General features: G+C 37.9%; 1 long non-coding RNA gene across 1 annotated transcript; it reads right to left on the bottom strand.

The window, feature by feature from the left end:
• Positions 1-10,605: 10,605 nt before the first annotated feature.
• Positions 10,606-14,325, bottom strand: LOC131529389 (uncharacterized). Its single transcript, XR_009268081.1, has 4 exons — positions 14,197-14,325; positions 13,515-13,569; positions 12,145-12,332; positions 10,606-11,978 (listed from the first exon to the last, which is right to left on the bottom strand). It is a non-coding gene; the product is annotated as an uncharacterized LOC131529389 (long non-coding RNA).
• Positions 14,326-15,087: the final 762 nt, after the last annotated feature.

The raw sequence follows: 15,087 nt of genomic DNA, 5'->3' as shown, positions 1-15,087 counted from the left end.
AAAATAAACGTGATTTTCGGGAGTGATAATTTATTATGCCCTGAAGATTTAATAAAAATAGGAAAAATAGGAGTTGTTGATAAAAATAAAGAAATTGAACGCATTGTACAACAATCTGAATTGAGCAAGAAAGGGGAGCTGGAAAAAATATTGAGAAAGTATTTGAATTATTATTCTCACAGCAAGAATGATTGCGGGAAGGTCGATATTAAATATCAACATGTCATTCAAGGGGGAATTCCTCCCCTCAAAGACAATAAAAATAAATAGTGCAGCAGAGAAAGAAATTGCTGAGACTATAAAAGAACTGACTGATCAGGGAATTATTAGAAAACTGGGACAGAATGAATGTGCAGTGACTAATTCCCCGATCCAAGCCGTTCCAAAACCAGACGGCACTTGGAGGTTAGTAACTAACTATAAAGCTTTAAATAAATTGACAGTCCCCGATACCAGATATCTCATCAACTGTAGTGAAGCGAGTGGAGAAGTAGGTAAGGGAAAAAATTGGCTGTCAAAAATCGATCTGGCAAACGGTTACTGGAGTATTCCTCTTTCAAAAGAAAGCTGTGGGAAGACAGCTTTTACATTTAAGGGTAATCAATTTGAATATCGATTTCTCCCACAAGGCTACAAAAACGCGGGAAATCATTTTCAAAGTACTTTAATATCAATTTTATCAGGAATACCAGTAACAGTTTATATAGACGATATTCTCGTGGCTTCAGTGACAGAGGAGGAGCATCTAGCGCTGTTAGATCAAACTCTAGGTAGGTTAACTGAAGCAGGGCTAAAACCTAGTTTAAAGAAAATGGAAATTGGAAAACACGAAGTAGATTTTCTAGGGTTTAAATTGGGAAAAGACACAAAAGCCCTAACTACTAGCACTAAAGCGAAACTAGAGGAAATGCTGAGTTCGGGTCCGCCCAGAAAGCGGAAGCAGCTGCAGTCACTGTTAGGAACGCTAAACTATGTCAGAGAGCTAATACCAAAGTATTCCAGAGAAGCGAAGGTCTTATACAGCGGAACCAAGGAAGGTAGCTGGAAATGGACAGAGCAAATGGAACAGGCTAGACAGAAATTGATTAGAATGGCACTTGACAGTGGAGAGCTAGGCGCAGAGGCGAAACTCTCCCTTTGCATGTTCACGTGGCTGAGCAAGATGATGAGGTCATGCTGGCGTTGTCGAGCGAAGGGGCGTGCGCCCATTTCCTTTTTGACTCACCAGCAGGAGGCGACAATGAAACGCTATGATCAGAATGGTCCTGAGAGAGTTTTAGCTGCAGTCACAAGACGGCTGTTACAGCTTAAAGCTGTAGCTAAAGAACAGCCGATAATTATTTTTTCAATGGCTGGAGAGCTGGCCAGAGTAAAAAGAATTTGATCATTAACATGCCAAGAATTAACATGCAAAGATGGAATCAATGGGGAATTATTTTAGGAGATATGCAGCTTGAGTGGAGGATGGTTAAACTTAAAAGGGAAGATAAAATGACCAAATACCATGATAAACACCAAAATCTTCCAAAATATTTCACTGACGGAAGCGAGAGAGCTGGAAAGGTGAAATGGGGATTTTTAGTTAAACACGGTGGGCAGCTGATCACTTCATCAGATGGTGAAATTAAAGGCTCAGCTCAGCTTGCAGAGATTACCGCCGTTTTGAAAGCGCTGGAGAAAGCAATTGAGTTAGGACATAAAGAAATTGTTTTAACTAGTGATTCTGAATATGTGACAGATGGGATTAATAAAGAATTAGAAACCTGGAAAGCCAATGGTTTTCATAACGCGAGAAGCAAGCCTATGGCTCATCAGAAAGAATGGATGCATTGCAGTGGAGTTATTGCAGAAGGTAAACGTCCATTGTTACCACCAGGTGTCGCACACGAGACATGATAGTGAAGCCGCTGGGGAACAGAGAAGTAGACAGGCTCATTGGCCAAGTGAAGATGCCGGAAATAACAGAGTTGTTTCAGAAAATGCACTGACGAATTGAACCATCCGAGTGTAAATATGATTCAAATGGAATTGAGGCTACGTAATCTAAAGATACCAAATTGGCGCACTCGTTACAGGGAAATGAGGAAAGACTGTAAGATTTGCAGGAAATTTATGACTGCAAAAGGGTGCGAGGAAAGCCAACTACCAAAAGAATATCCTGGCCAGGAGGTGAGCATAGACTTCGCGGGGCCGCTGCGCCCTGCCACGAAAGCAGGAAGTTGTTATTTTTTACTGGCTATCGATAATCACACAAAGAAAATTATGTTGTGGCCCATGAGGTCAGCCTTAGAAAAGAATGTAGTAGATTGTTTGCGAGAATGGATAAAATGGGAAGGTAAAATGGAGAGTTTGAGGGCAGATGGAGCACACAACATAAGCGGGAAGTTGGTCGAAGATTTCTGTAAAGAGAATAAAATAATACTGACTAAAAGTATTCCGTATCGAGCGAATACAAATGGAATAGCAGAACGTGCAGTGCGTACTGTTAAGGAGTGGTTTGCTAAAAACAGAATGTTAGGTGATTGGGACACAAAGATTGATGAGTGCTTGCTGGATCTTAACAGGTGCCGAGCACAGGCCGACCCAAAAGGGAGAGGCGGACAAGAGCAAACAGAGGAAAGAGTAAAGGACAATCCGAAATTCCAAGTAGGTGATCAGGTCATTCTTACAAGAAGACGAAAGGTAGGAAGATTCTCTGAAGGCTTGGGGACAGTAGATGTAGTTAAAACAATAACAGGATCTAACACTGTCGAGTTAGAAAATAACGGAATTCAGAGTAATAAAGACTTGATAAAGAAATAATAGATGGAGTTGATAAATGCGATAATTAATCAACGAGGATTAATTAGGTGGAGCACCATAAGCATGGATCAAGAGCATTTCTGTGGTTGCAGCCAGAAATAGAAAGGTTTCTCGGCTTCAGAGGAGAGCAGAATAAAGCAGCAGAGAATGCTGTCAGGCCATATTGCTGTGTGATATGCGACCAGCTATGTGCCATGCCCAGTCTTTCAGGATGTAATGAAAAAAGAGAGATGGGTGCTGAGTGGACGACTCACAGACAGTCTCATGTGGAGATGTCTGGGGTTGTGATATGCGATAATTGTCGGTCAGGCCACCCAAAGCTACGGATTGACTCATATAAAGTATCCGTAGGCTCAGAGGGCTGTGTAACTGTACTTGGAGTGGTGCAGCAGTAGTCAACTGTCAAATGTGTAAGGCAAAAATAGGACATTGATGTCTTCCGTGCTTTGTGGGAGAGTTTGAGGTTATTAAACCTTTAGGCCTTTTTAAAGACGGAATAATGTATAAATTTTCCAGACATCCCTACTTGGGCTTGAGAGAGCATGAGCGGAACGCGTGGCTAGACGCTAGGTTCCCCATGTTGCCCTGGGACAAGGAGGAAATAAGAGAGAGAGTTCTCCAAGAGAGGGAAGAGCACGTGCGAGATATAAAGAGAAGAGACCGAGAGAAGGACTTAACTCTTACTGACATAGAGTCCATAAAGTGGAATTTTACTCTATGGCACGAGCCGATTTTGAGATGTTTCCCTGAGACGGATCTGAAACAAGGATCACGAGGGAAAGTAGCGTGGATTTATGTAAAAATCGACGAGCGCTGGCAAGTGAGAAGTTGGGCAAACCTGGCCATCGAGCTAGCGCAGGGAGGCGGATGGTTAGATACCTCTTTTTATGATAAGGATTATAGAGGATCACAACCGCGCTCTAATATTACCAAGGAGAAGAGACCTAGTTCTCGTAAAGAGAAGTTTGTGCAGCTTACTGTATCACTGGCGAACGATTTAGACAAGCATAAGGTTTTGTGTCCTGAAGATGGCACATACGTCACTGGAATCCCGTATAACAACGAGCAGATCACTGAAGAGCCAAGTGAAATGTTCACGGTGGTGATGCATTTCAAGTTGAATATATTGGCATGCTCACATCCAGACTATGACTGGATTGGTGGCATCGAAACGGAATTACATGAAAAACAACCTAAAGTGAAAGTGGTGCGCAGGGGAGTGTTGCGAAAAGTAAGACGGCTCATGGTTGAGCCTCAGAACTAACATGTGTTACAGGACAAAATGCGGAGGTCGGTGTCGGTGGACAGTCTGACGGAGGAGCTGACGGAGGCAAAAGACACCATTCGGAAGCTGAGGACTCAGCGACGACTCTGCAAATGGATGAGTATCATACTTTGGATAATTTTAATATTGGGAATATTGTTGTTGATATTAATTAGAGTGAGTTATCTCTTAGAATGGGAAATTATGACAGGTAAAATTGTTCTAGCCGAAGTGCAGGTGAAAGGCAGAATATTTCTGGTTTCGATTTAACTGTGTGGGGAACAATTAAAGAGAAAAGGAGGAAATAGAAAAGAACACCACTAATTTTTGGAAGTGGTTAGACAACGTTAGTACAGATGAGATACTATATTATATGATAAGGAAACCAAAAGTAAAACTCAAAAGTACAGTGAAGATTAGGCATTGGCATAAAAAAGAGGTGGAAGTTTACGAAGAAAATAGTTTCATTAAAGAACGCGAGGGTAATAAGACAGTGAAATATTTTATCGGACCAACTTATAGAACTAGCTATAATGAAGAGCTGGGAGGATGTTGGATATTCAGATCTAGGAAAACTTGATCCATGGAAATTAGGTCAGTGCAAACAGAGAGGTGAAGTAATGAGAAGCAAGAGAAATAAGGAAACTGAGAAATATAATTCTGGTATGAAGATTAAAAAGAATATAGAAGATTGGATAAAAAATAGTAGAATTATAAACCCAGTAGGCGAATTCATTTTGCTAACCACGGCAAAAGATAGACACGTAGGCCCGAGACAGACAGGTTATGCAGAAATGGAGTCGGGGTCTGAGACAAAAATTGATTTACAATTAAATAAAACTTATCCGTGGATTTGGAAAAAGAGAATGATATTACCAAGGGTTAAATTTAATTTTAGAATAGGCTATTGGGAGATAGATAATACGAAATGGGAAACAGATGTGTATTTGGTTAAAATGAAATTGAAAGCGATGTTAAAAACAGAAAAGGCAATTAAAGAACATTATGAAAACAATGTAAAACAGATAGACAAATGTGTCAGAGACGAGCTCAGTAAAAAGAGACATGGAAAGAAATATTTTTACACAAAAACAGACTATAATGATTTCTCTTATGCTAATTTTTGTGATAAAAAAGAAGAAAAGATGAACTGTGATGATTTCCTTAACGGCACAGATCCTTTTACAGGAAATCAAACAAAGGACATTTTAAGTCTAAGAAGGAGATTATATATGAAAAGAGTAAACCTTGATAGAAAAAATGATGAGAAGGGGGTTTTTAGATATAAACTAGTTTTCTTAGATGACGGTGTATATGGAGTATCAGGACGAGAATGCAGCGAAGTATTAGGAATATGTGCTGCGGTCACGATCCCATTACAGTTAATCAAATAGCTTCCGTATTATGTTACTGGGGCAATGGTCTGGTTCCCTTACCATGGACTTTTAAAAAGAGTAATATAGCTAATAGATATGAGATGAGTTATGGAACTGGAGGAGTTATTAGGATAATAGATAGGAATCTGGAATGGAAAATGTTACATGCTCCAGCACAGATCGCTGTAAATAGCATGATCAGGTATAGGGTCCCCAAAGGAGGTAAAAATGTACCGTTGACAAGCTTGGATGCTATAGCAATTGATGATTTATCTCATACAATTCATAGGAAACACTGGAAAGAAAAATGGTGTAAAGGCAAGGATGAAACTTATTATTTAGGCCTTGAATGGATGAAAGATGGTCTTTGTAATACGAGCGTTGAGATCATAGGTGAACAGATTTTAGGTGGTCCAAGGTGGTATGAGGCCCCTGGAAAGTTCGTGAAGACGGAATCGATGGAATAAAAACAGCGGCAAATGCAGTAGTTAACCGTTACTAAAGATATTTGGAATGGGTTATTGGATTTTTTTATTAGCGCAGGATGGTATGTTTTGTACGGAGGATTAATAGTGTTAGGATTAATCTTACTGTTCATTATTGTAAAATGTTCTTGTGCTGCTATGGGTGCACGGATGTGTGCTAAAACTGTAGGAAAAAGTGACGAGTTGATGGTTATAGAAAAGTTGATAGACTTTCAAGCTAAAGGTCACAACCGTTTTAGGAGACGGAAAAGAGTATTTCAGAGCACCCTTTGTTATAGAAATGATGGCGGAGTGGAAAGACACCTGTTACAGAAATAACGTTAGAGAGGAAATAGGAGGAGCTGAGAATGTATAGAAAATATAGGGCAAGACGAACAAACAAAAGACCACTCATCGCTGAGGGGGGCATCTGGTAACTGATAACCCTGAAACTTGGAAAAACCTAGAAGTATATGACATTGGACAAAAAGCAAAATTATTAATTACATAAAATAATATTTTGAGAACCAATTGTTCACGGTAAGACCAACAGAGATCTAACATTGATAAAGCTTAGTATGGCATCCAACGGGACAAACAACCTCACCACTAACGGAACGGCTGATGAAGTTGGAGAATTTCCTCAGGCAATATCCGAAACTTTTATTCAGGTTGGTGAATGGGGCGTATATTTTTTATGGATGTTGATACAAGGAGTAAACAAAAATCTCTGGTGGCACTTTATAACTGGATGTTTTCAATTGATAAGAATAATATTAATGAAGAGACTAAGTAAAATTATTCTGGTTTGCCATTTAATTGTGGTATCAGAAGGATGGAGTAAAATACTTGGTGTTAGAGGGTTAATAGCGTTAACCTTGACCAGTATATACAAATTGTGTATTGATGTGACCATGAAAGTTACGGGAAGGAATGATTTTATTATGTGGTGCGAAATAGCAATTATAGTGATTGATGCAATATACCTACTAGGGGTATTGTTTGCTAAGTACGGAAGAGAAGCTTATCTTTGGATAATCATAGGAGTTATGACTTTAAGTGCATTTTTGCTAGGATGTTATTTGCAAAATGAAAATATTCTTTTGATGGGTATAATGATTTTGATGAATAGATGGGATAAAATGAAAAAGAAACTTAAAGAATGTGTAGGCTGTTGCCAAAGATTGACAGATGTGAACTCAGCCGAACCATTCTCTGCCTGATTTTCAGGACCTGGCAGGATGGAGCGAGCTGAATCAGATAATATATGAGACATCCTGCAGAACCGAAAGAAACAGAAAAAGTCATAGGCAAATGCAAATTTGTTACGGGTGTGGCGGTTCCACAAGACAATTATTTTTCGAGTTAATCAATGGACAAAGGCATTGCACTAGATGTATGAGAATGCCTAATAATAAGGTAATAGATGGACTAGGTAAAGAGGTTCCTATATGGACCCAAGTTCATTGTATGGCTACAAGACATGGAGTATGCGAAAGATGGCAATTAAAAATAAATGGTTTTATTGATATAACATTACGAAAAGATGAAAATGGTATATTTCATATCCCTTGGTGGATTAAATTATGTGTAGTAGGGCGACAATATGAACGACAAGGATCTAAATCAGGACGGACAGTAATAATTTTCCAATTATTAGAATTCTTAGAGCTAACAGAGAAGGAAGAATGGAATGGCAAAGAATTTAAGAAAATTCAAACAATTGTGAGTACAGGTGTGTTCGGCTTAGGCTTTGTTGATGGTCCTAATTTCTTTTACAGGCCTCTGCAGTGATGGTACAGGAGAATTCCGGTCATTTGATCGAAATGACTCTTGGCGGTTTTTTCATGCGGCCTGGTATCGGCCCAGAATCGCAGGACGAGTCTATTTCTCTCTGGCAGCATTGCGGGTTCTTGTGGATAGAGATGGGGATCTTAATGAATGTCTTATGCACGATAGCCCTAGAAAGCAAGATATTCTTCCTATTTGGGAAATGAGGAGATTTGTAGAGATTACATTTTTCAGAAGATGGAAAAACATTTTTGATGTATATATTGAGAAAAAATATACAAGTGATAGAATTGGCACAACCTTTATGAAATGTGTTGAAGATAGATTACCAGTAGATGGTCAACTTACTAGAGAATTAGATCAGATAACCGCAAGAGAGGGTGTAGAATTATTACCTAATTCATCTGATATGCGATTCTGATCAATCCTCTAACAGAAACGTGAGGAAGAGGTCAGATAAAATAAAGGTTGATTTTGATGATTTTTAGTTCAGGGACTACAAAGAGACTGGAGTAGGGAGGTCAAGAAACAGGAGAAGAAGGAACGTCGCAGACGGGCCCAAGAGAGAGCGAGAGGACCAGAAGATCATCTTCAAGATGAAGGCAATATTGAGACTGATGAGAAAACAGGAAACGACAAATAAAAGAATAATGAAATTAATAAGAGAGATGATTGAATTATGTGATTATTCAGATGAACTGCAAAAGTTAACAAATGATTTAGAGACAGTGAAACTCTAAAACTCCTGTTATAAAAATATGAGTGTTGAAAGCTATGTATAAATATATCTTATGTCGAAACCATAGATGATTATAATCTTGTAGGTTTAACGGTTATATAAGTTGCTGTGCTTATTTTGTAACATAACGGTTACAAGTAAGAGGATGCACTTTGCATTTCCATGCAAGGTGGAACCTTTAGCTAAACCGTGGCATAAGATGCTCTTAACACCTGCTAGAGGTGTTATATTGTGGTTTAGGTATATAGTTCTATATGTTGCTTATGTTTGAAAAAGGTGTCATAATTTTTCCTATAGTTTAAAATAGAACTAGACACGCTTGCTATCTAGAGATGTTGTAATATTTCCTTCTGAACTTTTGACATTACTTTTGTACAGACTCTGACATAAAGGTCATGTTTCCTGCCTGGGATGGAGGAGGCAGTTACAAGGGGTGTAAGAACTATATAAATGCTTGTTAGACTATATGTCAGGGCCGACACTTCGTGGTGAAGACTATTCGCTGTTATTTTATCGTTATTTGCTTATGAGTTATTTGTTTTTTAATAAAACGAAACCAATGCTTTGGTGATTCGTTAACCTTTTTAAACAAGTCTCTGAGTGATTAATTAATAATAATAACTCGTTATCTGAACCTGAATATATTCTAAACGAGCTCCCAGAGGTACGAATTTGACTGAGCCAGGACGTTCACCGGCGGGGAAGCATCCGAATCATTAACAGCATCCATCCAGATAAGAGGTAAATATGCATTTGCTATTTATGAGGTACTTATGGATGATGAAGATGTGAATAATGGATTTTGGGTCTTTTAACCGGTATAGAAACACAACACTCCGGATGAGAGGTGTGTGTCTTTACCTCTTTCACACACTGTGGTCTTTGGACTCAGAAAGCTGCATGACGTAAATCTAGAGCGCTGCTGAGATGATTGAATGCAACACTGAACACCAAACCAGTTCTTTGTTTTTCCATCTAAAGACGCTCGACTGTTTTGGAGAGTCTGTGAGATGATGATGATCCTCATTCAGCTTCATATCTGATCTCTGGCCTCTAATTTCTCTTATTTTGTTTTATTGTCTTGAACCTCAAACTAAAGGCTTTTGAGTTTGCAGTAAAAATCTAATTGTGCCATGTAGTGGTCGTAGATGGTGACAACTGCCAATATTCTATGTATTATGAAAAAATTCAAACACATTTCCTTTAACATTTATTTGATTTTTAATGCCTTAAATTCAATTTAATACAAGCAACATTCTACCAAGTTATTTCACCAAATGGCTTTCAAATGGCTGATTAACTCACAAATAATAATGCTGATTTTGTATTTTGCAACTTATAGCTGTAAAAAGCAACTTATGCTAAAATTGGATGTTGTTTACATTTGACCTACATACATGAAAGCAATAAGCTGTGAGTTAGAACAGACTGAACTGCTGCTGGTGAAAAACAATGACAATACAGTGAAATTACTGACCAATAATTATCTAGCCCTCTTAGAAAAAAATCTGTCATCATGCCTTTAATATAGTAATCAACTATTAATGTTAGAAAGCCAATGCACTTGGCAATTATGTTTTATTTATTTGTTTTCTAAACTCCATTTTAAATGAATTGACATGTCTTTTCACTTTATGGTATTCTATATTCTGTAGTGTAGCCGATATGAAGTGAAAACACATGTGAAGAGGTATTTGAAGTATTTAAACGGATGTCTTTAGGAAACAGTATCTCTGAACTATGAGACCTTGTCCTAATCACATGAAGGAATGCAGTTTTTGGTTCATGTGTGTAATGCACTTATGACTTGTAGCTGAATGTGATGTAAAATCGCACTGTATTGTGTTCATGTTCATGACATTTTCTAGCATGGCCTCCTTACAGAATTGCTTACGTTATCTTACATATTTCAACAGTGTTTAAAATAAGCAAAATGTGTTGTGTGAGTCCTTGTAATGCATTTATGACTTTTGATTTTATCCATATTTTCCAATTGGGTGATTATAAAGATATGATACAGTATCCTTTATCAGTTAACAGATGAATCCAGAAAGAGTCTCTGGTAAGAACATGAATTAGTCTCTTCATTTATTGTGTTCTGACAGAACTGAGAGAAATTACATGAGAAACCTGAGAATAAAACTGTCCATCAAAACATGATCACACTATCAATACACAGACTCAAAATCACAGTCGGATTTAGGAAATGAAATCCTGACCAAAGACTCAAACATTAAAAGCATCTGCTCTCCCTGATAAACTCAGAAATATTTCAACTCTACAGATAAAATATACTGAACCATTATTATGTCCAGTGCTTGTTGCATAAATGTAGAATATATGGTGAAAAGACAAATAATAAATGCATATAAAGTAAATGGTATAGAGGGGTACAAACATATACAGAGAAGAATCTGAGAAATGTCAAAATATACAAGAATATTAAAATATACCTAATACATGAAATGTATGAGGCAGTGCAAAATGAAAAATATTTGGTAAAACACAGTCTCTGTGTGACGCAGATGCAGATCAAACGTTGTCAGTAAAGTGCAGCATCAGTGCAGATGTCACGGATCGGGTGATGTTGAACACACAAGTGTACGAAGGTCGTCTTTAATAAATCCTCATGTAAATAATCCACAAAGAAACCAGCAACACATCCACGCACTGACGAGACCAGACCATAGTGAACAGAAAGAGAGCAACTTAAATACGATGTTCATGTCTTTTTTCTTCAGACGCAAAGAAATGGAAGTTTTTGAGGAAAACATTCCAGGATTTTTCTCCATATAGAGGACTTCGATGGGGATCAATGTACTGAAAGAATCAAAATGCTGATTTGATGTAGGCAGAAGCACCGATCCAGTGTTTACAAAGTGAACATGCAAAAAAAGTCAAATGCACTTTACAAAAAAGGTAAAACTCCTCCGGCAGGTGAGGTGTTGCCGGATCACACACCTGTTGAGACGCATCTATTGGCTCAGGCTCAAGGGCGATGGCAAGCTCAAACGCTTTGTCTTCGTCTGAAAGCTGATTCACACGAAACCAGCACCCACTCCACATAAACCCTCCCAGATAACTGCGCTCGTGTAACAGGGTTCAGTGCAGGATCGAGCTCAGGGAATGTGATCTGAATTCCTCCACAAGCTCCTCGAGGGAGCGCTTCTTCTGCTCAAGGCAAAGCAGGTGAACGGCGGCGAAGTGATCCATCGAAACCAAAAGCTGAACAAAATAATAAAACAAAATCAAAGACAGCAGTATTGAGACACTGATCTGAGAAAGAGTTCGTTCATGAGTCTGTTTGTTTGTGAGTCTGAAAAAGCTGAAAGAATCCATGAGCTGAACAGATTGTAGTCTGGATGGATGCAGTCTGAGATGATGATGATGAAGATGATGATGAAGATGTTCAGGTTTTCTGCTGCTGGTGTCTCAGTAATGGTGTTTGTTCTTGAGAACATCTGAAGGGTTTTGATGTGAGAATCTCACCTCAGATCTGAACTCAGACTGAATCTTTACAGGCCCGTCTGGATCACATTAGACTAGAAATCACAAACAGATACAGATATTCACATTGTTTTAGATTATCAAAATAATACATCAATTAAACAATCAATCAGATATCTGTAATGTTTAATTAATCTGCGACTGCAGAGATCAGCTGATTGTACTAGAAGACGAGTTTAAAGACGATATCTGAATACTTACAGTCTGGATTTATTCTGTCCATACTCTTCCGTCTCACAAGTCTCTGTCTGATATTCTCTTCTGATTCAGTGGTTTGTGTTTCATTTCTGGCGTCTATTTTTCTTTCAGTTCTCTTGTTTTTGCCTGTTCTGTGGTTTCTGATGCTCCAGCAGTTTTCATGTGTTTTTCTTTCTACACTCCAGTCGTATCTGTAATCACACAAATACAGTTTGATTAAAGCCATCAGTGTTAAAGTGATTGATTACATGTCTCAGTGGAATGCTTGATTCTGATTGGTCGTTTGTGACATTCTGAGGTGTGTTATTCCCTGATAACAACCGGTAAAAACTAATATCACAGGCTCATCCGGGTCACTGAAGTCGGTGCTATATTCGCTTGCTAGGAACAGTTTTTCTTGGTGGAAGCTTTGCGTTTGGTTTGCTAATAAAATATTAAAACTAGAGTTAATATTGTGTGTACAATTTAATTATGTCATCCCAGCATCGCTGTCATGAATCCGGCCTATGAACTTTCACTTTCACTTCCATTCACTCACCACCAGAGGTCACTCGCTCACCACATTGACTTTGGCACTACATTACTGTTGCACTTCACCAGACTACTATTCCCATCATCCATTGCACTGACGACACACACAGACCCACGCTCGCCCCAGGACTACTCTTTGTCTTGTCTCTGCTGTACCTGTTTGCAGTTGTTTGACCCTGCCTGCTATGACCATGTCTCTGAGAAATAAAAGCTTTCAAATGGATTCGCATCGTCTCATCGGCTCCGTTACAATCGCGGACTCACTGTCGTTTCATACAATTTTGCAATGATTGTTTTGTACTGTAATGGATTAAATAAATAACTAACAAACTGGTAAGATTTTAAAACCGTGTCATCTTAAATCAATATCTTTCATCATCCTAAATATTCATGTGCTGAAATGTTGTGTAATAAGTGTTATGAATGCACCTTATCCCTTGAAAATCTGACCAGTTTGAACTTGCTGATTGCTTGCAACTGCATTCTTCACAGAAGCTTCAAGTATTTTCTGTGTTTTGTGTCCAACTTTTGTGGCAAGCAGCCGTGTGATAAGTGAAATAATGTACATACAGCTGGTTGTTATCGCAAAATAAAGGCCTTCAGTCACAGTCCTCCGGTTCGCATCGGGCTGCTGATACGCCTGACAGGCTTTATTCTGTGATAACAACTGGCTGGATGTACATTATCCCTTACATAACATCATATCATGTGACATCAGATCAATTCCTGATCAATCAGCTGCATGAACTCAGTGATGAGAAGATTAATTGAAACTAGAATATTCCTAATAAATCTGCTGAAGTACTGTATGTGAAGTATTGAGTACGGTTTTCTCTTCTCACCTCATGTTTGATTCATCAGAATAACACTGTACAGCTCTGTCTGGATCAGGACACACTGTAAATGAAGAAAATTGGTTATAATTTACAGTTTTAATCACCGTTATCCATATCAGAAACTGCAGACAAGTGCTACAGAAACTGTCTCTATAGAATTTGGCTATAGAAAGCTGCAGATGTACCAAATGATTCATTGATTAATTGTTAAGATCAGATTAAATAATAGATGAATGTATTACACTGAATGAGAAGAGATGCAAATTAAATGTTTGAGCATTATGAATGGCAGTTACTGTAAATGAAATGATTATGCTGTATAGATGAAACACTTGTGTTGTGTAGAGAAAAGGATTGAGTTTTTCATCATCTCGTGTTCATGCCCTTCTCAGGTGGATCTCTCCACTCCATGTTTCAGAGAACCGGGGTTACGAACAGTACTGATTTGATATTTCGTACCAACACAATTGAAAACATTTCACTTTTGAATACAGTGCACTTTTGATGATCTGTTGTTATAAGAGATTAGAAAATGTAACAGTTGCTTGTATAAACTACACTAAAGTTAAGCAAACTGTAAATAGAGTCTGAACTGATGCTGAGATTCAGATCATGTACACATATATAACATGAACTCAACAAAAAGAAAATAAAACATTGAATATGTATTTAGAAACATGTTTCTCACCTGTGAGAAGAAGAGAGATGAGCAATAATCCAGAGTGTTTATAAACTCATGCAAAATATATTATAACAGCCAGTGTAATATAAAATATATATCTGCCAGTCCTTCTTGATGGTCCAGATTTACTTCTCCTATATTCTGTCTGTGCATATATCTGTTAAAAAATACAGATGCTATTTATAGTTAAAGTTTTTTTCTTACATTTGTTAGTGGTTATTGTGCAATATAGATTTACTCTTCGGTTTCACTATAATGCTTAATACTGTACGCTATCATCACTGTCCAAAATTAATAATAAATAATACACTTCAAAAAATGGTTACAGATAAAAGTGATGAATTACTCCACCGCTTGTGTTTCTCTGAGGTTGAGATCTGAGCACGACACAGAATGTAACTCCCTCATGAGGTGTTTCATCTGACTTCATATTCCACATTCTTCAAGCCTGATGTCATTGTCTTTGCTGTTTGCACTTTGTTGATATCTATGAATGGGCTAATTTCACAAATATTTAACCCCTTAACTGTCACCGTCCCACCTTTTTTTTGTTGTCTTTTTTCCCTATCAAATATTTTAGTAATCATCATCAATTATATATCATTTGAAAGCTTAAAACCTCAAAATTCATCCTGTGAAATCATTTTGAAATCGGACATTGCTTTACCATGGTAATTGTACTTTAAAATCGTTTGGCTGTCTCCTCGCCCTTAGTGGGCGGTGTCAAGTGTCCTATTACACAATGTATTACGGTCTTTTAGAATCAAAACTTTTTATAATCTTGACATAATACATATTGTCGGAAAGGTCTGACTCTCAGGATTCCATATTCTTTTTGTGATTGGAGTAATATTGACAGAGAAATGTAGACATTTGTGACAGAAAAATGCATCAAAA

The sequence above is a fragment of the Onychostoma macrolepis genome, chromosome 21 (assembly GCF_012432095.1).
Source record: "Onychostoma macrolepis isolate SWU-2019 chromosome 21, ASM1243209v1, whole genome shotgun sequence".
NCBI lineage: Eukaryota > Metazoa > Chordata > Actinopteri > Cypriniformes > Cyprinidae > Onychostoma > Onychostoma macrolepis.
This window is presented reverse-complemented; position numbering and strand designations above follow the sequence as displayed.